The following is a 26,873-nucleotide window of genomic DNA, read 5'->3' on the forward strand; positions in this document are numbered from 1 at the left end:
GAGACAATAAACCACTAACAAGGCTAGGACCCCTCTGTGATCCCACTGGCATGGAGTGACAGAGAAAGCTGACCTGGGCAGCAGGAACCCTGAGTTCCAGCTGCAGTTTTGAGATGAAGCGCTGGTGGGACCACAGAAGGAGCCTTTGAGGATGCGGTGACGCAGTTTCACCACCTGTGTAATGAGAGAGCTGTGCAGGGTCCTGCCTGGCTCCACCCTTCGTGCCTCTGGTCTTGGTGAAGACCCAGCGTGGCAAACAGGAGGTGCTATTCCTTCTGGAACCCTGCTTGAGAACCACATCTCCCTGCTGTACCATGGAGACAGAGCGGATCCATGGAACCCAATCGATGCTGTAGGAGGGCAAGACTCGACCCCTGCCCTGGCTGTGACTGCTTCACCAAAAGCCCGGAGAGAAAAGATGGGCTCTCCTTCCCTGGTGGGAACTCTAGCTCAAATCGCACTTGCCTTGTGACAAAGGCTAGTGACATAACGACGAAAACCATGATGATAATCTTACTCATGATAGCAGGTGACACCTAATGAACGCTCACTGCGTGCCAGGCCCCTTCCCAAGCCCTTCCTGTCTTTACTCCTGTACCCTCTCTCTACCTTGTTTACAGATGGGAAAACCAAGGCACAAGAAGGCTGGGTCGCTTGAGTTAGGACACACAGCCAGTAGGCTGTGGGGCTGCGATGTGAACTCCGACAGGCGGTGGCCGTCCATGCTGTCCACTTTGGGGCATCTCTTTGAATGATCTTATCATATAACACCTTTGCTTAAACTCTTCAGTGGCTCCAATCACCTAGACTATAAGCTAAAGTCAACCCCCTTGGCAAGGAGCGCCCAGCCCTGCATGGCTGCCCTGGCCACCCTGCCTGGCCTCACCTTGCTACGCTGTCCACCTTCATCCGAGGCTCCAGATGTGATGGTCATTTGCCTTCTCCAAGTGGACCATGCCCCCTCCCTGCCCTACTTCTTTTGCTTGGTAACGAGCCCATCACCATGTCCAGCTGGCAAATTCCTGGTCAGACATCACGTCATGAACAGGGTGGCCCCTTCTAAGGAGACTTTTCTGGCTCCTCCTGGTGGAGTGAAGCACATTTCCCTTCTGTGTTTCTCCACACTGTGTCCACAGTGTGCACATCTCTGTGTTACAGACCTGAGCTCATCGGAGCAGAGCTGCCTGCTTGCCCTGGTCTGTGTCCCCACTGAACTGGGACTTCCACTGCATCTCATTTAGTTTTGTATTCCCAGTGCCTAGCACACAGCAGACTTGCAATAAATATTTGCGGGATTCAATCACATGACTTGGTAACTTTGGATTCATATGTCTTCCCGAGGCAAACTTTAGATCGTAAATCCTTGGAAGGCAAGGACGGCTCCTTCCCCGCACACATTTCTCGGTGCTGGGGGCATGGTTGGTGCTAAGCAAGTATTTGTTGAGTAAATGAATAAATGAACAACTACCTTGAGGATAAGCTTTAACATGAAATGAGTAAAAGGGAGATCTAGATCCAGTTATCAGAAGAAACACCCAGTTTTCTGGATCTTATCCACAGAAGTAACCAATGGGGCTAAAAAGGGTGGACAGTGGGAAATAAAGAAATGATTTCAGGAACATAGAGCAAGTAGAAGGTCAAGCAGGGAACATAGCTTTTTAGATTAGGAAAAGAGCCTTGTTAATGTAACAGTAATTGCTATTTTGTTCCACGGGAAATCTGTGTCCAGATTTTATTTTCCTCTTGATGTTGTACTGTTTACATTAAACCAAAACTACTCTGATGCATTAGTACCCCTGACTATTCTTTCCACTAAATACCAAGAAAAAATGTGCTTCCACCAGTCCATAAACAGAAACTCATTTTCTTTATTAAGTCTTTGTTTGCTCTTTGTCCAATTACTTGAAAATAAGCTTTACGCTTCTACAGGGTATGAGGTGATGAGATTTCTGACCATGAGAAAGGGGTTTTCACAATCTACAGATATAAATCTTGGAAACTTGTGCTAAACCACAGAAGAAATATTTAAACAATGACAGATTCCTTTCTTCCTTTTTTTTTAAGGATTTAAATTTCTTTCCAGTAATTCTAATTTCCCACTACAGGTCATTTCAAAGGAGGCCCCAGAGTAAAATTTTCCTGTAGACCCACCTTAATCCCATCCCTCCCTGCAAACACTCCACCCTCAAAGGTGGCCTTATAGTTTAGGTCGGAGTTTGCTGTTGCTGTTGTTTTTAGGTAGCAACTACCTCTCTGGCCCTTTGATTTACGTCGTACTTACTTCAAAAGATACAGTCTTTGAGGGGAATAAATGAGCAAATCTAATGTGTGTTTAAAATATTCTCTTAATTGTTTCTGTACATATTTCTGGAAAGAAGGACATTTTTGGAGGAAGAATGGTCACGAACATTACTGGCAGATACAGGCCATCTGGAAGAGTTTATAAAAATCACAGAGGTTTTGTTCTGGCTGGGGTTGATGGTCTGGCCCTACTTTTTCAGTTGGGGAAACTGAGGTTTCTTAAGGGCCTGGAGGAGATCTCAGATGCTGGCTGAGCAGGGCCCTCATTCCAGCCTTCCTGATGCCCAATCCAAAAGAGCCAATCACAATCCCACTAACTGCAAAAAGTCCTCCTGGTGACCACGACTCTGAAGGGAATTGTTGGTTAGGAAAATTCCAACACTGGGGAGCATTCTCTGTTACAGAAGATGCCAGATAATGAACCTGCTTTACAAGCGTGTGAGCTGTTCCGTTGGAGGAAACAAAGAATAAGGGGCATGGAAGTGAGGCCCGTAATGGGAGAGCACCTGACTTTCAAGAAAATGACTTTTATAGTTAATTCGCAGCCCTGACTCTATGATGCTCCTCCCTCCCCCGGAAGGACAAATGGCCCACCCATTAAAAAAGATGATGTGCTCTCTGAGTTCTAGAAAGCATAGAAAACAGACTAAATAAATCCATCATTAAGTCAGAAGGAAATGATGCATGGGAGATAAGGGATTTTCATATTTGACCTGAACAGTGGAAGTTTAAAGCTTACATTACCATGGAAGTGTTGAAAGGGTTAGAAACAGATAACGTACAAATGGGCAGAAAAAATAAGATACCTACTCCAGGTAACACCAGGCAGAGATGAGAAGCCCCGCCCACCAGATGTGGGAAGCATGGCGTCAGGAATCCTCTGGAGGGCACCAGCCCGTTGGGAGGGGAACAGCTTCCTGCACACAAAGAGCTTCCTGGTGTCACCTGGGGGGATTCAACTCAGCTGCCCTAGGGGTGACCCTGTGGAAAATGGACTAGAGGACAATTCAGCCACACCTATCAACGTGCAACATATGAATAGAGCCTGGGTCCGACAATTCAACTGCAAGGGGTTTAGTCTACAGATATACTCACAAATACACACCAAGTCATGTAAAAGGCTGTATTACTGCAGTATTTGTGACTACGTAATAGGGGAATGACCTAAGTGTCCATCAACAGGAACGGGTCACACAAGGAACGTTTGTATGAAAGGCATGAGGTAGAGATACATACGAGCTTCTCTGCAGAAGAGTCTGCTGGCATGTTACCTTTCATGTAAAAAGCAGGGGATGTACTTATGAATGCATAAACAATGTCCAGAAGGATACATGAGAACCTGTTATCTCTGGTTCCCTCAAAGTCTAAGGAAATCTCAACAATGACAATAACATCAACTCTCCACACAGAGCTTCCATGTGTTGGCGCCCATTTGCAAACTTTACATGAATTAACAAACTTAATCTCCATTTTACAGACAGGGAAACTGAGGATCAGGGAGTTTCCATAACTTGCCTAAGGCCACCCAGGCTGGCAGTGGAGGAGCTAGGTTTGAACCCTGGCAGTCTGCCTGAAATCTATGCTCTGAACCATTACACTGTGAAATTTACTTTTCATTGTATATCCTGTTTATTTGAATTTTTTCTGTTACCGTATTTATTCATATATGTTTTCAGTGAAAAAAAATTTAAAAAGAGACTGGTTGGCCCCTTCCCTTCTTCTCATTAGAGCCCCAGACCGGTCTTTGGGTGAAAGACCCATAAGAGGGAGGATACAGTGCTGGCAGTGGGTCCAGATGCAGGAAGAGTCCAGGGGACTGAGGTGTCTGCTGGGGGTGCACTGGGGTGGCTTGGGGAACGCGTACGTGGGGGGTGAGGAGAAGCGATCACTTCTCCATGGGCTGCACTTCCTTTCTTTGATCACAACTCTCTATCTCGATTAAAGATTTGCTGTTTTCATCCTGCTGCAGAACATGTAAAACTTTGCCTTACCAGCAACTGTCATTGACTTTTCAACATCCATCATGTTTTTAAGAGTCATAACCAATTTTTATTTTCCTGCAGAGCTGTGGGAGCATCTGACTTTCCCACGCCAAGAAGCGGTTCTGAGGGAGTTGACTCCCATAGTGATCTCTGTACACTTCAGGTGGAGGGAGGGTAGGAACTTGATAAACCAGTCTGAGGTCAGAAGAAAAGCAGGAGAGGGGCCCCAGGTAGTGTGTGATGTGACCTCACATGCTCCCAGGCTCCAGATTCACCGAGCCAGGCAGGGAGCATGGCTTCTTCCTGGCCACCCGTTTTTCCCAATGGTTCAACGTATTACAGCGCTGAATGCAAAATCCTTTTGAAATTTTACAATAAAATACAAGAAACCTTACGTGTGTACTATGAATTCTGTATATGCCTCCCCCTTCCCCGAGCATTACAGATGATAAATTCACTGACTTCCAGGTAGGGGTAGCCTGGGAAGATTACTGAGAAATGTTCCCAGCCTGCTAATTGGTGGGTTAAGGATGCTAGGGCGGGAAAGGCAGGGAGGTCAGAGTCTAGCTCAGGACGAGTGCGGTGGAAACCTTAGGATGCTTTTTAAACCATAGGATGGGGGCTTCCCTGGTGGCACAGTGGTTAAGAATCCATCTGCCAATGCAGGGGACATGGGTTTGAGCCCTGGTCCAGGAAGATCCCACATGTTGCGGAGCAACTAAGCCCACGCGCCACAACTACTGAGCCTGCGCTCTAGAGCCCGCGAGCCACAACTACTGAGCCCGTGAGCCACAACTACTGAGCCTGCGCTCTAGAGCCCGGGAGCCACAACTACTGAGCCCGTGTGCCACAACTATTGAAGCCCGTGCACCTAGAACCCATGCTCCGCAGCAAGAGAAGCCACCGCAATGAGAAGCCCGCGCACCGCAACAAAGAGTAGCCCCCGCTCGCCGCAACTAGAGAAAGCACAGCAACGAAGACCCAACCCAGCCAAAAATAAATAGAATTTAAAAATTTTTTAAATAAATAAATAAACTATAGGATGAGAGACGTGATCTGGTGTATGTTTTTAGCTGCTGTGCAGGGAACACTATCGAAGGAAGAGTGGAATCAGAGCAGGTGGGATGCTGTGGTGAGATTCCAGGTGAAAGACGATGGCGACCACAATGGCGAGAGCTGGGAGGTGGTGAGGAGTGCTGGGCCCGGGGTCTGCTTTGGAGGTAGAGCCGTGAACTTTGCTGACGTGGGAGAGTGAAGCGTTCAGGAATCCAGGATGACTCGGGAGGGAAGCGGGTGCGGGCTCTGAAGGGTGGCGTGCGGCCTCCTGCCTCTTTCCAGGCGGCCTCTGGCGGGGGCGGGGGGGGTCTCTGGAAACAGGGGCTGGGGGTGAGGCAGGTGCTGTTGTGATAAGGAGCCCTGGATCCAGGGCCAGGTCTCCTGGTCACCCCCTGGGCCTGCTGGGCACTAGCTGTGAGGCCTTGGAAACGTACTTAACTGCTCTGTGCCTCAGTCTCCCCATCTGGGAAGGAAGGAGGGTTCCTGTCAGGACCAACACACGTGAATCACTGAGAAAAGTACCAAACACACGGCGCGCTCAGGAGACGCAGCCCCAAGAAGATGGAAAGCAGGGGGGGCCTCGCGGGTATGGGGGTCAAGCTGAGGCTAGTTTCTCCCACGTGGAGCGGTCTTTGCTGCGGTAGAGCTGCCCACGGAGCGAGCCTCTAACCGAAACTTCTGGGAAACTTTCAGAGGCTTCAACGTGACCGTTTATCCAGCCAGAAGTGATCTGTGAGGCAAGTTGTTCTCCAATAAACACAGCAATTTGTGAAGAGTTTTTGGTTTTGTTCTTGGAAAGGAGTATCGTTGTTATACAGGCTACAGTGAAGAGAACGATTTGTAAGCCTCCAAGCCTTGGCCTCAAGGTTACTGTTTTATTGAACTGCTCTCTGAAATAGTTCTGTTTTGTCTTTTTTTTTTTTAAAGCAGTATTTAATAAACCAATTTGAACAGGAACAGAACCCCTGCAAACGTAAGAGATGGGACCCTCATACAGTAAAAAGATAGTGTTATAGTTAAGAGCTGTTGTTCTCTAGCATTGAGCTGCCTGGGTTTGGTCCTGGCTCTGCCTTAGACCCACTGTGTGACCTTGAGCGAGCGACCTAACCTCTCTGAGCTTCTGCTTGTCTCAGATACGAAATGGAGACGATAACGAAAGCTTACACATAGCTTGTGGTGAGACTGGAATAGGGTAATGTGTACAAAGTAAAGCTCACCATAGTAAACCTGCAGTAATTAGGAATATTATAGTAGTAACACGTGATATACAAAGTAAACAAACATAAGACATTTAAAACCCCCTACAATGCCCACCCCATTTTCTCACTCCCTATTAGAAAGTATCAGACAGTTTACGCTGCAGTAAGGAAACACTCCGAACCTCAGTGGCTTGGGAGAGGGACAGAGATGGGGGGTGGGGCAGGGTTTCTCCCTGGTCTGTGATGTCATTGGGTGGGTGGTGTCACCTCTGGTGTCTGCGTCTGCACCAGAGGGAAGGGGAGCTGGAGAGCCAGGTACCGCCTCTTAAATGTTTCCTCCTGGAAGTAACACACATCATCTCTGCTTGCGTTCACCAGCCAGAACAAGTCCTGGCCTCGGGGAGCTCCAGGGAAGTAGGGAAGTGAAGTCCCCCCATGGCCGGAAGTAGAGGCTGGACAGTAAGTAGGTCTCACCCAGCCCCCCAGGGCCCCACCAGGCAATGTCCCAGCTCAGCAGGGGAATGAGGCGTGCGTGTCCCCCGAGACAGGGGACTCCATCCCTACAAGGCATCCTCTCAAACCCCCCCAGTTTCCTGCCCTCCCAGCATCAGTGTGGCCCCTAAGAATATTTTTAAAAGTACTGAGTCCTGCAAACTCATCAAAATGGCTCTGGAAGCCTGTCCAATAAGCACCGTGTGACCTGATATTCTAGAATTCCGGGTTTCACTGTAATTTTGATGCCTAGGTGGTCGTCACCATTAGAATTCATAGAAGAAAGGCTGAGAACTAGACGCCAACCACCTCTCGTTTAATATTGAAGCAGAATGTAAGCGAGGTGCTCTCAACATTAGCTCTCACGATAAGGTTTACATTCACCTGAAATCCTCTCAGCGTTTAAAGTTTTTACATTATGAAGATGTCAAACATACTGAAAAGTAGAGATGATAGTGGAATGAAATCCTTATACGAAGACTTGGTATCATTTCCCCACTGCTGCTTCTGGGTGTATCTCTAAAAAATACAGACTTTTATTTTTACATGAGCACAGCCCATCATGACACCGAGTAGGTCCTGGGGCCCTCTTACTCCCAGCCTGTGATTAAACTCGCTCAACCGTCTAAAATTTTTCTTTGAAGTTGATTTGTTCTACGTGGGATCCAAATGAGGTCCACAAATAGCTGTTGGGTGGTATGTGTCTCTTTTTTTTTTTTTAAAAAGGGTTTTTGTTGATTTATTTGTATTTCTTGGATTACTGACGATGCCGTAACACAGTGTCTACCACCTGAGGTTACTTCTCTGTAAGTTGCCTGGTCAGCTGCAATTCTGTTATTTGTGGGTTATTTTCATTTTGTTTGGGGAACGGTCTTATATGTTCTTTTAATTGAAGCATGGTTGATTTACAATGTTATATGAGCTTCAGACGTACAGCATGGGGACTCCATGTTTGTACAGGTTGCACTCCATTAAAAGTTATTACAAAATAGGTTGTTGTGTCTCCTAAACTGGAGAAGCGCATATTTCTGTCCCCGCGCCCCTGCGTGCCCTGGGCTGACGGCAGACGCAGGGTCACTGTCCCGTGGATGCCCCGCTTTCTGGGTTTGTCTGCTCCCTTCCTTGAGGTTCACTTTCTTCTTTGGGGTCCTGTCTCCAGGAGTTAGCTCTGGAGGCATGATTTGGTTTGGACTCAACCGTTCTGGTAAGGAGCTTTCACAGGAGGTGCCGGGCGGCCCACAGCGCATCCCATCCGCAGGTGCGCGGGGTCCCGTTGCCCACCTAGCGGGATGCTCAGCGAGTCTCCCGTTGTCACACGGACGTGCAGTCGCCCCTTCACGTGCAGATCATTCACTGGCGAGGGTGGCTTGATCAATCATTTCATTAGAGGTTGCAAAAGGCTGTTTTTACAGATTCATTACCTTTTCCCATTCCTTAGTGAGATTCCTTCAATAGAGTGGTTTTCCCTCATCCACTTAGAAACGGGGTCTGTTTCATTACCCTCGAATACAGTTCATAAGGAAGGGCTGGAGGGGAGCTTGAGTCTTTCCTTCTGAGGCTCCCTTTCAGAGTAAGGAGTTGGTGCCCTAGTTACTTCCCGTGGTGTCCAAAGGTTGCGTTTCTTGGTTGGTTGGTTTGCTCGTTTTTTTCTTTTTTTGGGGGGCGGATGAGAGTCTCTCTCTCAAATGACGAGGATCATTATGGTGATGGACTCTTGGGTTTTTACCTATTTAGTGTATTTCAATCAATTGCATTTACCAATCCCTTTTGTTCTTCTATTTCACCCTCTTTAGCCACTGGGAGGCCTTCCACTTTGGCTCCTACGTCCTTTTCAGGTGACCCATCAGTCTCCGCTTTCTTTCATCACAACGTATCTCAGCTCCTCTCGCCTGTTTCCTGCCTAGACTTGGCAGTAGCTGTACCTCCAAAGAGCCCTGCTTCCTCCTAGTGGGCCTACTGATTGCATTCCAGAACACAAAATACATGTCTCTCTACGCTCATCAGCCTGGGCATGAGAGCTAACATCTCTTCCTCCCCCACCTCCCCCAGAGCCGCCCACTCAGCAGGTCGGCTTTCTCCCAAAGGTCTGGAATAGATGACATTCTGTGGTCCCCTCATAAAGCTTCACTGCATTCCAAATGGGTAAATAATTGCATTCTTAGTATTTTCCCGATGCAGCTGTGAGTCTGAGAAGTGACAGATGCAGTGAGATGTAAACCAAGGCACAGGCTAGTCAGAGAGCAATGTGGAGTTACCAGCAAAGGGGACCCTGAGGTCCAGGGGGCAGTGAGATGAGGGGGGAGGGGACCAAGACATGAGGTAGTACCGGGTCTTGCCCTGAACACATGTGCCAGCCCTGAGGGACTGGCCTCCTTTCCCTGGGAACATCACCGTCTTGGAAAGAGGGAACACAACTTCCAGAAGGATTCCCTGGGAGCAGAGGAAGAGGAAGGGGACCTCTGACTGAGATCAGCTGGATACACCAAACCATCAATGGTGGGTAGGGGAAACAGGCACCAGAGACAGATCCTGTCGCGTCCACACCCACCAGGAACCAGTGACACAGGAGGGAGAGGACGCTGCCCTTTGCAAAGACAAATGAGCAGATCGGATGAATGAACAAGGGAAGGTCCATGCCAAGTTCCCTTGAACTTGAGTAAGGAAACTTTGTACAAATTATAACCATCAGTCAACGAACTGCCAATTGAGTTCTTGAATCACTGGCAACTTGGAATCCAGAGGAGAGCCCTTCAGAGACGTGACATGGATTCTCTAGGTGCGAGCTGAGACAAAGATCTGATTTAACCACCGGGCCCTCCCTTGGAACAGCGTGTTATCTTTCAGAGAAATGCAATGTTGATCTCTTCTCCTCGAGTTTGGCTCGGGACAGGAAGAATCCTCCACTGTGTGTCTGGAACTCGTGGAGACCGGGCATGGGGAATCTAGCTAAAGTCACGCTCTGGGCCGCACGCCATCTGCTGAGCCCTGTTGTGCAATTAGCAGACCCCGCCTTTGTAACCGTGTGGCCTCCTGCACAGCTTGCTTGAGTCCCTGCCATCAAAATAAGTTTTATATGGGCCGTCACTGCTCAGTGTTCTGCAAGTCATTTCCCTCGCTTGAGACCATACAAGGTTAGGGTCTCTGTCCACTTTGTTTCAAGGGTCACCTAACCAGGTCCTGCAGGATTTCACATCTGATTCAAAGGCACCCGGCGTCCTGGTGTTCCCAGGAGAAATGTGGGGAAATTAAACCCATGGCTGACACATGGGAGAGGCTGCTGGGGGTGCTCCGAGAGTTTGTCCAGGTGGGCTTTGCAAAATCCCGCGTGCAGGCAAAGCCCCGGTATTTTAAACAGACAGGAAGCTGGCAGAGAGAGCGTCCCCGAGTGACCAGCCTGTCGATATCATTTTCTGCCTGTCGTGCCAGTCTGTCTCCTGAGGGCACAGAAATAAGTCTGAGGTGGCTTTGAGGTAAGCACATTCGGGGTGTGCTGACTCGTGATCTCAGTGCTGCTGGGGTCCCCAAATCCAAGGAGAAGCCGCACCCAGAAAGCTCTCGGTGGGCGCGGGGGTGGCTTTGGAGCACCGGGTCCAGCATCTGTTCCTGCTACTTGTACTGTCACCCTCTCCATCCATCACCCTCTCTTTCCGTCCCCCCTCCCCACCCAAACGACCCCCGCCTTGCCAGTGGCCGCGCTCAGTAGGTTAATACTGAATTACGAATGCCAACAATTACTGATACTGATATTACTGAATGTAATGCTGAGCGTTGGAGCTGAAGCGAGACAGCAGCGGTGGCGAGATCTCACCTGGGGTCTCTCTGGGCAGGGGGTCCCATCCCCTTCTTTGTCCTTTCAGGGATATGATACTTTCGAGGACTACCGGGAAAAGGTTTCAATTTGAAAACCGTTAAGATGCACGTTCAGCTGGTAGAAGCCGCCACTCTTCAACTGATGAGAAGACACTGAAGAAGTCGGGAAGGGACTTCCCAGGTGGTCCAGTATCCACCTTGCAAGGCAGGGGACACTAGTTCGATTCCAGGCGGGGGAACGTAGATCCCACATGCTGCGGGGCACCTAAACCCGCGACGCAACTGCTGAGCCCGCGTGCTCTGGAGCCCACGAGCTGCAGCTAAGGCCCGATGCAGCCACGTAAATCAATCAGTAAATATCTTTTTTTTAACGTTGAGAAAACTGCTGGGAAGCTGATTTCAGGGCTGGGCTTCTGGACCTTTCTCCATCTTCAAGCAGGACTGCCAGGGCACTCTATTCTCAGAGCTTCTGTGCAATTCGGGGTGGAGGGCCGCAGGGGAACGTGGGAGGAAGCAGAGACAGGCTTGCTTCAGACTCCCCCGGACTGTCAGCGGGGTAAGCATGTGAGGCTCGACGTCAAGTCAGCTCTTAGCGGCCTTGCTCTTCGATCCCCCCACTGAGCTCATCTGGGGGCCTCCCCTGGCATGGGGGCAGATCTAAGGGCCCGGGGCCCCAGATCCGTGCAAACCGCCGGCTTCCCGGGTGTAGTGTGGGACGGCCTCCTGCAGGAGGCGCTCGGGAGCCCCTCGCCCTGTACACTGGGGTGGCCTGGCCGCGCAGAGGGGGCGGCGCCAGCTCTGCGGGATTTCACTCTGGTGCCAGAGAACAACCCCGTCTTCTCTGCCCATCTTTTCTCTCTCCTGGTCCTGCTGCGTAGGGGCGGTTCCTCCTCCCAGTCTGCGTCCCATCTTCCATTCTCCTGCCCCCTTCTCCCCCTCTCTTGGTCCTCCTCTTTTCTCCTTTCCTCTACCTGTGGTCTTTTCGGCCTGCATCATCGCCCCCGCCCCTCATCAGTCCATCTAATCAGTCAGCTCACCAAGAGCCTGCTGCGTGCCAGGCGGTTCTCCGCACCGGAGACGGGGCAGGCACAAGGCAGAGCGATCCTGGGCCTCTAAAATGGACCTGGTGGGCGATGGTGGGGCAGACTGATGACAAGGAAGCCGAGGGGTGGATATGGTAATCTCAAGAAGCGAGAGATGCAGTAAAGAAGGTATATTAGAGAAATGAGACCGAAAGTGACAGTGGGAAAGGGAGAACTCTTTTAGCCAATTTGGTCAAAAGGAAGGATTTTTTTGAGAAGGTAACATATACTTCGGACTTGAATACTGAAGGGGAGGTGGCTGTGTGAAGAGTTGAGAGAAGGTTTGGTAAGTGCAAAGGTCCTGAGGCAGCGGGGAGCTGGTGTATCTGAGCCGGGAAGGAGGCCAGTGTGGCCACAGCTTAGCGGGCCCCAGGAACCGAGGTGGATGAGTAAGTGGGAAAGCTGTAATCTGCAGGAAAGGGTTTGGGTTTGACTCTGGTTGAGTCAGGAAGACGCTGGCAGTATTTAAGCAGGTGAGTGGTAAGAGAATATTTCTGTCTTAGGAAGCTTCTGTCTGTGCAGAGGGGCAGGGGTGGTGGCCAGGAGGCCAGCTGGGAGGCTTTGCAGTAGCCCAGAGATAATAGGGGCTTAGACCCTCAGTGGGGCAGAAGAGGGGGACGAGAGGTCAGATTCAGGGTACCTTTGGGAATCCGACTGGCTAAGGCAAAGAGATAAAGAGGCTAACTTTCCTTTCCTCCCCTTTTCTCCCCTTTCCTCTTCAGCTTCCTTCTTCTCCTCCTTCTTCTCAATTGAATGGTGCCGTATATTGAGAGTAGCAGGTTAGAGGTGGGGAGAAATCAAAAGATGTACTTTGGTCATGGCCTCAGCTAACCTGTAAGGCAACTTGGAGAGAATTAGAAAGGCACCCCCATGGAAGGTACCTCCTCTGCTCTGCGGTTGGAGCCCACACCTGAGCTCAGGGCTTAGGAAGCTGGACATGGGCTGCACGCCCGTCGGGCTCCCTTGGCTGGCTGCCTTTGGCAGTACACAAGCTGGACAACGGTCCATGGCGACCCTGGTCTGGCCCGTATCACATCTGAGATACCTGTTAGGCATCCAAATAGAGATGATAGGTAGACAGCTGAATAAGCGGGTCTGAATTTCAGGGAGAAATCGGGGCTAGAGATGTGAATTTAGGAGGCATAAGAAAAGACGGAATTTAAATTCAGGGGGCTGTTTGAGATGCCCTAAGCTGTGAGGGTGAAGGAAGAAGAGAAGCAGGCTAGGAAGCAGGCATGGGACACTCCATGATGCAGCAGTCAGGAAAGAGGAGGGGAACGCAGCAGAATGACCCAGAAAGAGCTGCTGGTGACACGGGGACAACTGGGAAGCGATGACCCAGACAGCAAATGAAGAGAGGATTTGAAGAGGCAGAGATGGGCTCTGTCAGGTGACGCTGAGGCTTAAGTAAGATGAGTGGTGAGCGGAGCATCTGGTCAGATGGAGACTCGGGGTGCAGAGTGCGGGAAACGGGGCAAAGCTTGATTGGAATGGGCTGGGCACAGAGAAGGAGACAGAGGCGATCCTTTGGAGGCGTTCTGATAAAAGGGGGAGAGAGAAAAGCAGGTGAGTGCGAGCACAGGGCAGGCAGCGAGGTTCAACCAGAGCAGACCAGGAGGGCAAAGAAAGAGTAAGGGAAGCAAGGGACCAGAGGGTGTCTGCAGAGTGATCATTAGAGCATAGGACACAGACTCTTATTAAGAAAAAAAAAAAAAAGGCCTGAAATACACATAAGAGAATATATATAGTCAAGACCTTTCCTAGCTCAATCGCAAGGGCAGAAAGTATTAATAAGAGGACTAGGTGATGAAATGATACATGTATCAAAGTTACTGTAAAGGAATCTGCAAGCAACACTTATAAACTGACTTTGAAGCACTTGCTAAGTCCAAGCTCTGTAGTGAGAATTTTATACGCATTATTATTTAATTAATTTACTTATTTATTTTTGGCTGCGTTGGGTCCTCATCGCTGTGCGCGGGCTTTCTCTAGTTGCGGTGAGCAGGGGCTACTCTTCGTTGCGGTGCGTGGGCTTCTCATTGCGGTGGCTTCTCTTGTTGCGGAGCACGGGCTCTAGGCGCGCGGGCTTCAGTAGTTGTGGCACGTGGGCTCAGTAGTTGTGGTTCACAGGCTTAGTTGCTCTGCGGCATGTGGGATCTTCCCGGACCAGGGCTCGAACCCGTGTCCCCTGCACTGGCAGGCGGATTCTTAACCACTGCGCCACCAGGGAAGTCCCTATATGCATTATTTTTATTTAATCTCAGTACAATACTTTTTTGTAGGCACAGAATCTGAACTTTCAAGGCTGTGCAGTTAACTGAGTTATAATGCTTCTTCAAACTTGGAAAGGATATTTACAACATATATGACAATTTTAAAAGATTGAATATTCATTAAATATTAAAAGCTCTTATATATCAATAAGAAAAAGAACCACTTAATAGAAAGATAAAGCAAGGAGCCACAAACAGGCAATTCAACAAAAGAAAGAAATACAAGAGGCTAATAATATTCTCCTCGGCATCCCTGAGATACAGGAAATTCAACAATGATAAAAGCCTATTAGTTTAGCAGAGATTAAAAACATACCGGAAGTTGGTACTGTCGTGCATTTTGCCGGAGCTTAAATTGGTACCAGCTTTGTAATGTGGCCAATTTGGCGATATTTGAGGTCCTCTCCTTTCACCCAGTGATTCCTCTTTAGAGTTTATTGTACAGAAATCAAGCAGGTAAAGATATATGTTCAAATGTTTGGTTTACATTATTTATTATAGAAAAAAATCCAAATGGCCACCAATCAGGAACTGGTGACATAAATTATGGTAAACCATGGAATGAAATATAATGAAAAACTTTCAAATATTGAGGTAGAAGCTAACGAACTGACCTGTGAAAAGTCTACAGCATATTGTTTAGTGAATAAAAGGGATGTATTCAGTGTGTAAACGATGGTTCTGTTTAGCCTCATGTCTACTCGTTTGTGCAGAGCCAAGGTATAGAATAGCACACACGCCATTGTAAAGCAATTATACCCCAATAAAGATGTTAAAAAAAAAAAAGAATAGCGCACACGGAACTATTCTCCTTTGGGGGGTGCTTTTCGGGAGGCTTTCACTTTTATTTTCTATGTTTCATTGTTTATCTTCCACTGAATATATATTATTTTTATGGTCATTAAAAAGGAAATAAAATGTCATATAATTAAGACACCTCATCAGGATGGGAGTTCCTTTTTTTTTTTGCCTCTGTCAGTCGTTACCATTTTCCCTCTCCCCCTCCCTCTGCCCCCACTTCCTCCCTCCTCCTTCCTCTCTCTCTTTCTACTGATTCCAGTTGAGTAGCTGTGTGCCACCCTGCGCAGATTACAGCTGTATCACCTGTGGAGGGCGGGACTCTATCCATCAGGTATTCTGTAGCCGGCACAGTGACCAGCACCCCTCCAAGTGCAGGCAGCCTCGGTTAGCACTTGCTAATTAGCAGTGGGTCCAATGATGGTAACACATCTACTTTCCACTGTCCCCCTGGAGCAGTGAGGCCGTTACTCTTGCTGGACCCACTGTGAGCGGAGAGCTCACTACACCGAACGCTCCAGGTCGGTTTGTTGAAGGGCTCACAGAGAACTCGGGCTGCCTTGAGGTCTACGTTCGGCTCAGCTATTTGCCCTGTGCTTAGCACAGAAGCCACACTGCACGTACTCCATAAATGCCGGATGCGGCGATTATTATAGTTAACACTGCCGTACGGTTACTCGCAAGTTATTCAGAGGGTAGATCCCAAGAGTTCTCATTACAGGGGAAAAAAACCCATTTTTTCCTTTTTTTTGTATCTATATGAGATGATGGATGTTCGCTAAACTTATCGTGATAATCATTTCCTAATATATGGAAGTCAAATCATCATGCAGTCCACCTGAAACATATACAGTGCTGTACATCAATTATATCTCAGTAAAACGGGAAAACATGACTAAGATAAAAAGTAAACGTTGAATGAATGGGTGGACAAAAGAATAAAGACCAATGTATCTTACCGTTTGTGGTTCCTGAAATATTCTGTGTTCAAAACCATCATACATGAGACTGCTCCTCGAGATGTGGCCTGAGGGCAGCAGCGTCGTTTCACCTGGGGCTCATTAGAAATGCAGCATCGTGGGCACCCGCAGGCCTGCTGAAACAGACGTGCATTTGGACGCGATCCCCAGCAATTCGCACGCGTGTGTGGGGCCTGCTTTAGAGGGGAAGTAGGTGGCTGCTGTTGTTTGAGTTTCTGGGTTTAATGTTCTCTAGCTCTTCGGCACTTAATTATGAGACTTTAGAGGTTTCACTGGAGGGCAGGCTAGGAGGAGGTGGCCCTGCATAACCGCAGGCTTCGGCGGCTGGGGAGTTTGCGGAGCAACTTCTAAGTCAAGGATGAAATGCCTGCCCCACGATGTGGCTGGCCCTCCATTCCCGCTTTAGCCGCGCCTGGTCCCAGCCGCCCCTGGGATGGGCAGGATTAAGGCAAGGCCTCCTCTCTGGGTGAGTGAAGCAAGCTGGCTGTTTGCCCTCCACAGCCTGCGCCTGAAGCCAGGTCAGTGGTCCTACGAAGCCACCCGGCGGTGGAGTGTTTTCCATCTGGGAAGCAGCTCAGAGCCCGGCGCAGCTGCCAGGGACAAAGAAGGCCGTGGCTCCCGCCCTGCTTTCTGCCCACGCTCTCAGAGCCCCATGAAATCAGCCCCCTCCATCCAGCTCTCTACAGACAGGCGGGGTGTCCAGGATTATGATGGAGGAGCCCTGGCAGGGAGGAGTGGAAAACAAGTCCTGATTCCAAGCCCAAGTCCTGGTTATGAGCCCCTTGCTGCTTTCCAGAAGACTGCTGATGCAGGCTGCCCTCGGCCAGGGCTGGTCCAGCCTCCAGAGCAAGGCCCAGGCTGATGTCCACTGGGGGGGGGCACACCCACTCCCCATGGGGAGGAAGGTGGCTTCACCTGGTCCATCAGCTGAAGAGCTAGGAAGTAGCTGGGCTCTCCCTCCCTCCTTCCCCCTCCTTCCCCCTCCCCTCTCCCCTCCCCCCTCCCCCTCCCATATCCCCCTCCCTCTCCTTCCTCCTCCCCACCTCCTCCATGCCACCCCAGCCCCACCTCCTGTCCTTCTCTCTCCCTTTATCTGGGGGCAGGCAGGAGCGAGCTGAGCTGGCCTCTGATGATTCTGTCTTTGGCTGCAGAAACTTGACTTTGGGTCAGGATCAAGATTCCAAAAAGACGGCCTCTCTGCCGTCCTGATTTTATTGAAGGGCTCCTGCCAGTCTGTCTGAAACAGCAGAGATAAGTATAATCCACTTTCATCGCAGCCAAGGTCGCTGGATAAAGTTGGAATTTGGTAAAGAGCTAAACTGCTGTTGAAACACGGGAAACCTTGCTGAAGCGAGTTCTTCTAGCTGCTTCCTCACGCAGAGTGAGTGCAGGGCGCCAGGTCCAGCCAAGACAGATTCCTGGGCCCCGCAGCTATTGACTTCAGCTGCTAAAAATTCAGTTGCTACTTGTAACTCCCTCACTCACCTGCTGGGAGAATCCCGATAACCGGCGAAAGCTGAGTCCAAACAGCTCTCGGGGAGCAAAGCGTAGATGCCCCCGCCCCCCGCAAAGCCTCAGGGGCTGAGAAGGCAGTTCCCATCAGGGGCAAGAAGCGTCCTCTCCGTGAGCATTTGCAAGGTGTGTTCCACGTGGCCTCTGCGGCTGGCAAGCGTGACTGCAGGTGTGCTGGAGGATGGGCAGGTACCGCCCAGGGAGCATTTAACCCCGCCCCTCGCCGGCAACTGTTATCCTTTTGGAGTCCCAGCTCCTTTAGTTGTAAAATGGGAACAGCAACGCCCACTACAAAAGTTTGTTGGTTAAATGAGGAAAGATCCGCCTTGCTGCACCGTGGGTGCCAGTAAATATTTGTTCTCTTTATTGGCACCAAAATTCGTGGCGGAGATGTGGGAGAGAGGATTGGGGGTATCACGGTGACTTTTTTTCAACCTACATACCTCTATCCCCCCAACTCCCTGCTGCCTGAGCCGGGTATTCAGATGTCCTCCTCTCCTGCCTTCGCCTCCAGGTCCTTGCAAATCACGGCCACACGCACAAACATCCCCAGTGGGAGTAGGCCTTTGTCAAAGTGCGAATTCTCCGTGGAGGAGAAGCAGGCTGCGTCCCGCCCCCAGGGCATGAATGCACGTCTTGGGTGTGCTCTCCTAATCCCCACAAGTGCTTCAGCTTCAGGAGCAGACCAAGCCGGGGAGGAGAGGGAATGGTGAAGGGGGAGAGGTGAGGAGAAGAGGAAAAGACGGGAAATGGGAGGCAGAGGCAGCACAACGATGATGCGGGTTCTCGTCCTCTGATGGCAAATCATTTAGTTTGTGGAGGACAAACCTGCTGCTCTATAGGGGACTCTTCCTACACTGGCCGTTAGAGGTAATAGAGATTTTCTGCAAGATCCAGTAGGAACCTGATTTTACAGTGAAGCCAGATTTGCACCACGTGACGCCATCTTGAAACGAAATCTGCCCCCAGATATTCCAGGATATCAGCTTTCAAAGCCAACATTTTCCTTTCATAGACGCAGGTAGAAAACTTTTAAAAATGATTTTAAAAAATCTGCAAATCTTTGTTTTCCATCAAGATGTATTAAATATTGAAGACATTCAAAAAGGAATAAAGAATACTATAATGAAGGTTGTCATATCTCTCAACCAGTTTAATTGTATAGAGTTAAAGACAAAAATACAAAATATTTTCCTAGAATATGTATCAACGAGATAACAATGTGTAAAAAGGGTAGCAAGGGCCCAGTGAACAGACTTGGGGATGGTGGTTACCTTACGTGGGGACATCGAGGGAACAGGGTAGGGGGGACCCACGGCTCGGGGAGCTGTTCAGGTCTTAGCCTTCTTAGACAATGGCGTGAACCAAAGTCTGTTAAATTCTGCCTTCAAAATTCAAAAAACAAAAAGCCCAAGATGCTCAGCGAGAGAAAATTCTAGCTCTTTGCAAAGTCACAGGTTAAGAAAGGACACTGGACTTCCTGAAGTGACATATTTCATTCAGCGACCAGGCAATTTGGATTCAGTTCAGATTTGGGCGTCGAGCCCACGTTTTTGCTAACGCAGTTTACGTGCACAAAACGGGGTGGTGCCTAGCGAGGCCTGTTCTATTTAGGTGACTAAGGAAGCGTTAAACAGATCACACAAAAAGCACAAGATAAAGCCTGTGTGAGCAGCACATATGGAACTTTGTATTATAGACCACTCTCCCTTCTTTGCAAAGGAAAGGCATTTCCATAAAGTGAGCGAATTTACTGTACATCTGGTATCAGACCTATTCAAGATCGCCGTGAAAAGATTATTTATGACTCAACAGCTACTCTTGTTTACTACATAGATGACATCATCATCCCAATATTGTTACATTACATCAGCCTTTGCCCCACTTTTATTGCCTTTGCTATCAAGCCCGTGGCTCAGGCAAAAATGCCTTCCAAAGACGAGCCCAGAGACTAATAAAAACATGCAATTCCAGCCTTCTCTGAGCTTGAAGGCTTATTCCAGCCGGACCACCCTTGGCCCAAAGAGAAGCCCCCTCTCTATCTGTTGTCTTGAGCATTCGTCCCCCTTAGTGGGAGCATTTCTCAAGGAGGGGCAGAGTAACATCTTCCAGGGGTGCAGAGCCTAACAGGAGTATGAGAGCCAGCATCCATTCATCTTCCTCAATAACACCACCCCAATTTCGTGGAGGGAGGATGGAATTACTCCTGTCCTGCGAGATGGATCTGGGAGAAATTGTTATTCATGGCACTATGCCCTCCTGCGGTTAAGAGACCGTCATTTGACACAAGCTGGACCAAATAAGCTCTTCACAAGCCAGGACCACCTCTGGATTTTGAATCGTAATCTCCCCTTGTCACAGGAGGGAAAAACAAGGGGCAGAGGTGAAAAGACAGAAGCCACTGGAGCTCATTTATGTGAGTGGCGGTGCAGTCAGCCCTCGGCATCCACCAGGGATTGGCTCCAGGAGCCCCGTGGATACCAAATCCAAGGATGCTCAACTCCCTCATATAAAACGGCGTCCTATTTGCATATACCAAAGCACATCCTCCCGTAACACTTTACGTCTTCTCTAGATGACTTATAATACCTAATACAATGCAAATGCTATATAAATAGTTGTCTGCGAGAGGCAAATTCAAGTTTTGTGTCCTGGAACTTTCTGGAAATTTCCCCCCAAATATTTTCAGTCCAAAGTTGGTTGAATTTGCAGACGCAGAACTGGCAGATACTGAGAGCCGACTGTCGTTGGGTTTATCGAAGTAAATTTCTAGTCCCTAGATGGAGACACTCCTGCCCTGGGTGCCCTGACAGCCAATGGAAACTACGCCCTATCTTATGAAAAGGTCCAGGCTTCTGCCCCATGTTGCAGGTCCCTGGATTCTTCCTTGAGAACGGGGACCACCCGTATCATGAGGTGTTGAGTAGAGTTTGTTTGTATCACTTACGTTGCTGTCTTTAATCATCTTTAACAGGCTACACTGACGCCAAGTTCTAGGTCCTGTTCCTCCCAATGAATTCCCTTTATCGTTAATGAAGCTGGCGTCTCCGTCTATCGCTTGCAGTCAAAGACTTGAAGCCCAGCCCCTGGACTGCTCCGTAGCTGTGTGGACACCCCAACTCCAGGGACAAATATGCTACAGCCTGTCCTGAGGAGTCAATCACGTAGCCGGCAAATGTGGCAGCCCCAACAGGGACAGCCCTGTGGACGGCGCTCAGGCTCCGTCACACCCACCCTGAGTGCCTCGAGGCTGTGTGCTGTACAGAGGATCAACTCAGCCTGCAAACCGAATGCTTACAGGTACCATCAGCTCCTGACGTTGGGTATATCCTCCCCCCACTGGAGACACAATCGGCAGTAGCATTGCTCTCTCGGTCCCATAAAGGACTTGAATTCTGAGGTGAATCCAGGGGCCGTCCTGTAACTGTCCCCAGGGTTGTTGTTTTCCTTCCCCCCTCTGCCCACACCAGGCAGCCATTCATCTCCCGGTAGCAGGAAGCTCTGCCTGTCCCCTCATCTCCTGGCAGCTCTAGGAAGCAACGGTGGCAAAGGGGACACGGTCACCAGCACCCCCTTCCAACCCCACTGGGGAGATGTGCCAGGGCCAGCCGCCTTCATGGAAGCCGGGAAGGACCCGAGAAACGAATGCTCTCGTGAAAGGAAACCCAGAACAAACAAGTGAAGCTGGCTGGGAACTGGGCTTGTCCCACCTGGAGTCGTGTCCTGCTGAGGGCCATCCAGGACGCTTGTACCTGGCTAGTCATTAAGCAATTCAGTCCTTGTCGCTGAACCCTCACTCACTCAGCAGAGCTCTCTGCATCAATCCGCTTGAAGCACAGGCCCCGAGACAAGTGTTCTGGTTACTGGCGCGTGCAGATTGGGACGGCGACCCGGACGGGCCCAGCTGGGCTGGCTGGTCCCCGCTCCGCAGTGCCTGGGGCCTCGCCCGGGGCTGACTCCACAGGCTGGGGGCTGGACAGTGGCGGCGGCGGGTGGATGCCTTCTGAGATGGCTTGGTCACGGTCACGCGCATCTGGCGCAGCGTAGGGACGGCTGGAGGGCCAAGTCCAGCGGGACTGCAGGTGCAGAGCCCAGTGGGGCAGCCCTGGGAGGTGCACCGCACTGCCTGCCTTGTGTACTCAGCCACTACCTGTTGGTGGAAGTAGCACCACCCGGCCCAGGTTCAAGGGGAGGGTGTCAACGAATTGGGAGCCATGTTTAAAGCACCTGTGGGCTGGAGAGAGACTGTCCAGGCGGGATGTCGCTGAGGGCGGGAGCCCCGGAGAAGCCTGGCCTCGGTCACTGTTTGCATCGCACACCTCTCCCTCCTCTGGGCTCCAAATACAGCTCTCAGAAGACTCTCTGCTGCCCTTCAGCCTTCAGGGTGAAGTGCACGGTCTGAGGACTGAGGTGCGAGGGCAGCACAGCTGACCCACATGCTGAGCCTCAGAGCACCCGCGAAGGAGCCGGTCCATCCCTCCCGTGTCGGGATCCGGGTGGGGAGTGATGCAGCGGGGCTGGGCTGAGGCAGGGGTCGTCCTTCCTCTCCCTTGTCCCTCCCCACCAGGCTGCCCTTGACTGTTCCCCCTCCCCGACAATGGGGGTCTGACCCTGACCCTGACACGCAGCTCCAGACTTGGGACTCCGTGGCCTTCATCCGCCTGCCGAGTCTGCAGCCCCCAGAACCTGCGGTCCCTGGAGCCAACTCTGCACAGCCTGAGCTCATTCCCTCCTGGCAGCCCCGGGATCCGCGGGCTCAGGTTAGGATGGGCTGGCGGCACACAGGTGACACCGTCTAGAAGGGCCGGCATCCAGCAGAGCTGGGCACCTGCTCCTGTCTGCATGTGACACGAGTCAGCCCGGCACCAGCCCGTGCAGGACGATGCCTCTGCCCACCCGGTGCCTGACGGCCGGGCGAGTCCCCATGGCACTTTAACTGGAAAAGGAAAGAAGGTGTATTGGGGATGGAAGGAGTAGAAAGATGTTACAATCAGAGCTTTCAAAAAAAAGAATAGTAAAAGTCTCTGCAGCAAGGAGTGAAATTCCAGCAGGCTGGTGGGGATACAGGGCGAGGGAATGTAAGTGTCGCGTAAGAACCCGGCACAGAGCATGGAGGCGCACAGGTCAGTGTCGCTCAGTCTGGATGGACCCTGGGCCCCCACCACCGCTTGAGGTTCTTTCCCTTCCAGAAAGCACAGTGTGTGGTCAGCCCTGTGGGCTGTGGGCATGACTGTCCCCAGAGGCAGCCCCTGGCTCTTTGCAACTCCCCGCATAAAATGAGCTGGACCTTAGATTCCACATATAGATGTTAGCATATGGTTTTTGTCTTTCTCTTTCTGACTTACTTCACTCTGTATGACAGACTCTAGGTCCATCCACCTCACTACAAATATCTCAATTTTGCTTCTTTTTATGGCTGAGTAATATCCCATTGTATATATGTGCCACATCTAAGGAAAAAAAAAAAAAGGTCATGAAGAACCTAGGGGTAAGACGGGAATAAAGACACAGACCTACTAGAGAATGGACTTGAGGATATGGGAAGGGGGAAGGGTAAGCTGGGACAAAGTGACAGAGTGGCATGGACATATATACACTACCAAACGTCAAATAGATAGCTAGTGGGAAGCAGCCGCATGGCACAGGGAGATCAGCTCGGTGCTTGGACCACCTAGAGGGGTGGGATAGGGAGGGTGGGAGGGAGGGAGACGCAAGAGGGAAGAGATAGGGGAACATATGTATATATATAACTGACTCAATTTGTTATAGAGCAGAAACTAACACACCATTGTAAAGCAATTATACTCCAATAAAGATGTTTTTAAAAATTCATGTAAAAAACCAATATTTTAATGAAGACAGTGTTATTTTCATTAAAAAATTATCTTACAAAAAAAGAAAAAAAAAATGAGCTGGACTCTCGTGAAAGGTCACGGCCTCTTGCACTGACAGTTCCTACAGGCCTCACCGCGAACCAAGAAGCAAAAACACAGTATAGAACTGAGGCCCGGTGGGACATTCATGTTACACACTACGGCCCTGAGTGCCGGGGGGAGCTCCCCAGCTCTCAGCCTCAGGAATCTCCAGGGTCAAGCACAGAGCTCCTCCGGGCTCCTCTGCCCAATGCGGAGAGCTACCACCCAGGCTGCCGAGACCCCATCACACACCATTCAGGCTGCGTGCCTGTTTCCTACCTTGCTAGTAGAACAAAGTGTATCGTCTGAGTCTTCATTCTCAACAACCCCTGGACCTGGCTTAGCTTTGTGGCTGGCAGAGCGCATCTCTGGATCCTCACGTGGTCCACTCGAGCTTTGAGTCCCTCTTAGCCCTTTCCCCCACAAGCTCGCGCTCTCCTATCTGTAACTGGGTTAGCCTGAACGGTCCTGTCTTTAGGTCTTGCCTGTCCTGCAGTTTGTACCCTGTGTCTGGTTGGGTTGTCCTGATTCTTCACCTGTCTCTTCTCATCTATAACCACATCTCCATTCCCTCACTGTGTGAAAGAATTAACAGTACATATGTGGAATCGGCCAAGCAGTCATCCTCATCCCATTAATGTTAGGTTTGGGCACCTGACTTGTTTGGCTGGTAGAATGTGTGTGTGTGTGGGGAACATGATGTGAGTGTGTGGGGCTTGGCTCCCTCTCTTGTACTCTGGTTCCAGAACAAAATACACAAGAAACTGACATAAACCCAGGCAACCTGCAGACCCAGAAACAGGAAAAGTAAATGCTTGTAAGCACAGAATTTGGGGATTGTTTGTTTTACAGCATGTTCGATGCAAAAGCTGACTGATACAGACCCTGTGCAGGGCAAGAGCCTGCCTCATCGCCAATTTTGTTCTTTCTGATTTTGTGACTTCAGCTGATGACTTCTTCTCCCATGACCAGCCACTTACACCAGCTGGGTCAGTGCTTTCCTCAGTCTCCCCTCCTCAACTCCTTCCCACCCGGTGGGCTGACGGAGGACCCCAGCCCCTTTGATACTAGGTTACGCAGCTTATGATAGATGAGGCCCATGGTTCTACAATACAGACCACACAACTGACACAGAACTAAGACCCTCTTGGCCATCCTTCTCCCCTGGTTAGAGATGTCCTAGTGATAGGGGGAGAGCACAGTTATCCCTCCTGGTAGGGCCAGTGCTGTTTCTTTAAATTGTGGTAAAATATATAAGCACAAATTTCCCACTTTGGCCATTTTTAAGTGGACAGTTCTGTGGCCTTAAGTACATTCACATTCTCTTTCCACCATCACCACCAGGCACCCATCTGAAAGTCTGTTCCCATTAACATTAACCCCCCATCACCCCACACCCCCAGCCCTTGGAAGCCACATGCTTTTTCTGTTTCAATGAATTTGACTATTGTGGGTACCTCGTATCAGTGGAATCATACATGTGTCCTTTCATATCTGCCGTATGTCACTCAGCATGATGTCTTTTGGGTTTAACCATGTTGTAGCATGTGTCAGAATTTATTCCCCCTTTAAGGCTGAATAATACTCCACTGTGTGTATATATCACATTTTGTTTATCCATTTGCCTATCAGTGGATATCTGGATTGCTTCTACCTTTGGCTGTTGTGAATAATGCTGTAAAGTACATGCGTACCAAAGGCTGGTGTTTCTTAACTATGGTGTCTGCAGCTGGAGGGTAAATACCAGTACTTGTACTTTGCAGGGAGTGCTGGGAAAATGAATCAGACCATGATGTCTCCCTGAAACCCCTCTCACTAGGCTCAAGGTGAAAGACAAAGAGGGGAAGAAAAGTGCCTCTGCCTTCCAACAACTCTTTCCAAAGAAACTCTCTAATTTCTAACCTCAAACACTTTCAACCCTTGGCCGGTACAGAGCTAAGGGTTGCATAGAGTCTTCAGTCCTCTCCTTTGCAAATCCTGCACAGGCAGATGCTGTATATCATGTCCACCACTTCCTTCCCTCCCTGGACGTTCACCCTGCTGCACCTCATCAGGAAAGTGGACTCTCTTCCTGCCCTGCCCCTCTCGGTCTGGCCTGGCCCTGCCATGTGCCTTGACACCCTGCACGTGGCGTAAGTGATGCTGTGATGGCGCTGAGCCTCGCCTTTAGGAGGCCTGGCGTCTTCTGCTTCCTTTCCGGGGAAGGGTGAGCAGACCTGTAAGCAGTCCACCACCGGGCCCACCATGCCGCGAGGAAGCCCAGGCTAGCCGTGTGGAGAGGCCACACAGGAGCTCTGAGGACCCAAACTGACGGGAGAATCCAGGCCCCAGCCACAGGGCCCCGTCACGCCACCTCAGCCCCCCTCGCCCCTTTCCCTGATGTTCTGGGGACGCCAGCTGAGGCCCAGACATTAGAGGCACAGGCGAGCCGTCCCCTCGATGCCCTGTACAAGTTTCTGACTCAAAATCTGGGGGGAAAATAAAATAGCTGTTTTATTCCTCTGAGTTTCGGGTGCCTGTTTATGCCGCCACGGACACCCGGAGCAGAGGTCTCACACTTCACTTTGCAACGTGGGGACACTCGGCCCTTACGCTTTTGTTCTCAGCCCTTGGGCGCCTCAGCAGAAAAGGGGACAAATTCCACGTTAACATCCTGCTACATACATTTCAAGACATTCTGAGAACACTTAGACGTGGTGCTTTGTTTTTTATATTTTTTCACTGTAGTAACTTTTTTCTAAGTCCCCGTGGCTCCCCAAGCCCGCAACACCACGGGGCCAACAGCAGGTACAGGCCTTGAGGCTGTGAGGCTACAGGGCATACGTGGTGGTATGTTTCCAGCACTGAAATGCACTTCTCCCCCCGCCACCCCCCCCCCCGGTCCTGGGGCGCCGGAAAGGGACCCCTGGGCGGTGGGAGCGCCCCCACCTATTACCCGAGAAGGGGGTTCGACGCGCCAGAATCCCGCCGTTACTGGCTGGAGCACGGCGGGAGAACCCAGCCTCACCCAGCCTCCCGATTCGCGGCGGGTCAGCACCCTAAAGTTTGAGAACGGTCGCAAGGGAGGGGCGTGCGAGGGGCCTGAGGCTGCTGGCAACAGCGCCGGGGTGGGGGAGGGGTGGGGAGGGGGAGGGGCTTAGGGGTGGGTGGGGAGGAGGGGGAGGGGTGGGGGAGGAGGGGGAGGGGTGGGGGAGGAGGGGTGGGGGAGTGGTTGGGGGGTTAGGGGTGGGCGGGTGGGGGAGGGGTGGGGTGGAGGGTGGGGAGGGGGGAGCGGCTGGGGGCAGGCGCTTACGGGGTGGGCGGGTGCGGAGGGGGAGGGTGGGTGACATGCCCTCGCGGCCCCTCCCCAGGCCCACCCTCCGCCGGGCTCTCACCGTCCACCTGCCTGCTGCTGGAGGTTAACGTGCCGGGAGCCCCGCAGACCCGGAGGCCAAGGAGGGGCCCGGCCGGGTGAACTTGCCGTGGAGCATGGC

Source organism: Leucopleurus acutus, assembly GCF_964270905.1.
Source record: "Leucopleurus acutus genome assembly, chromosome: 1".
NCBI classification, from domain to species: domain Eukaryota; kingdom Metazoa; phylum Chordata; class Mammalia; order Artiodactyla; family Delphinidae; genus Leucopleurus; species Leucopleurus acutus.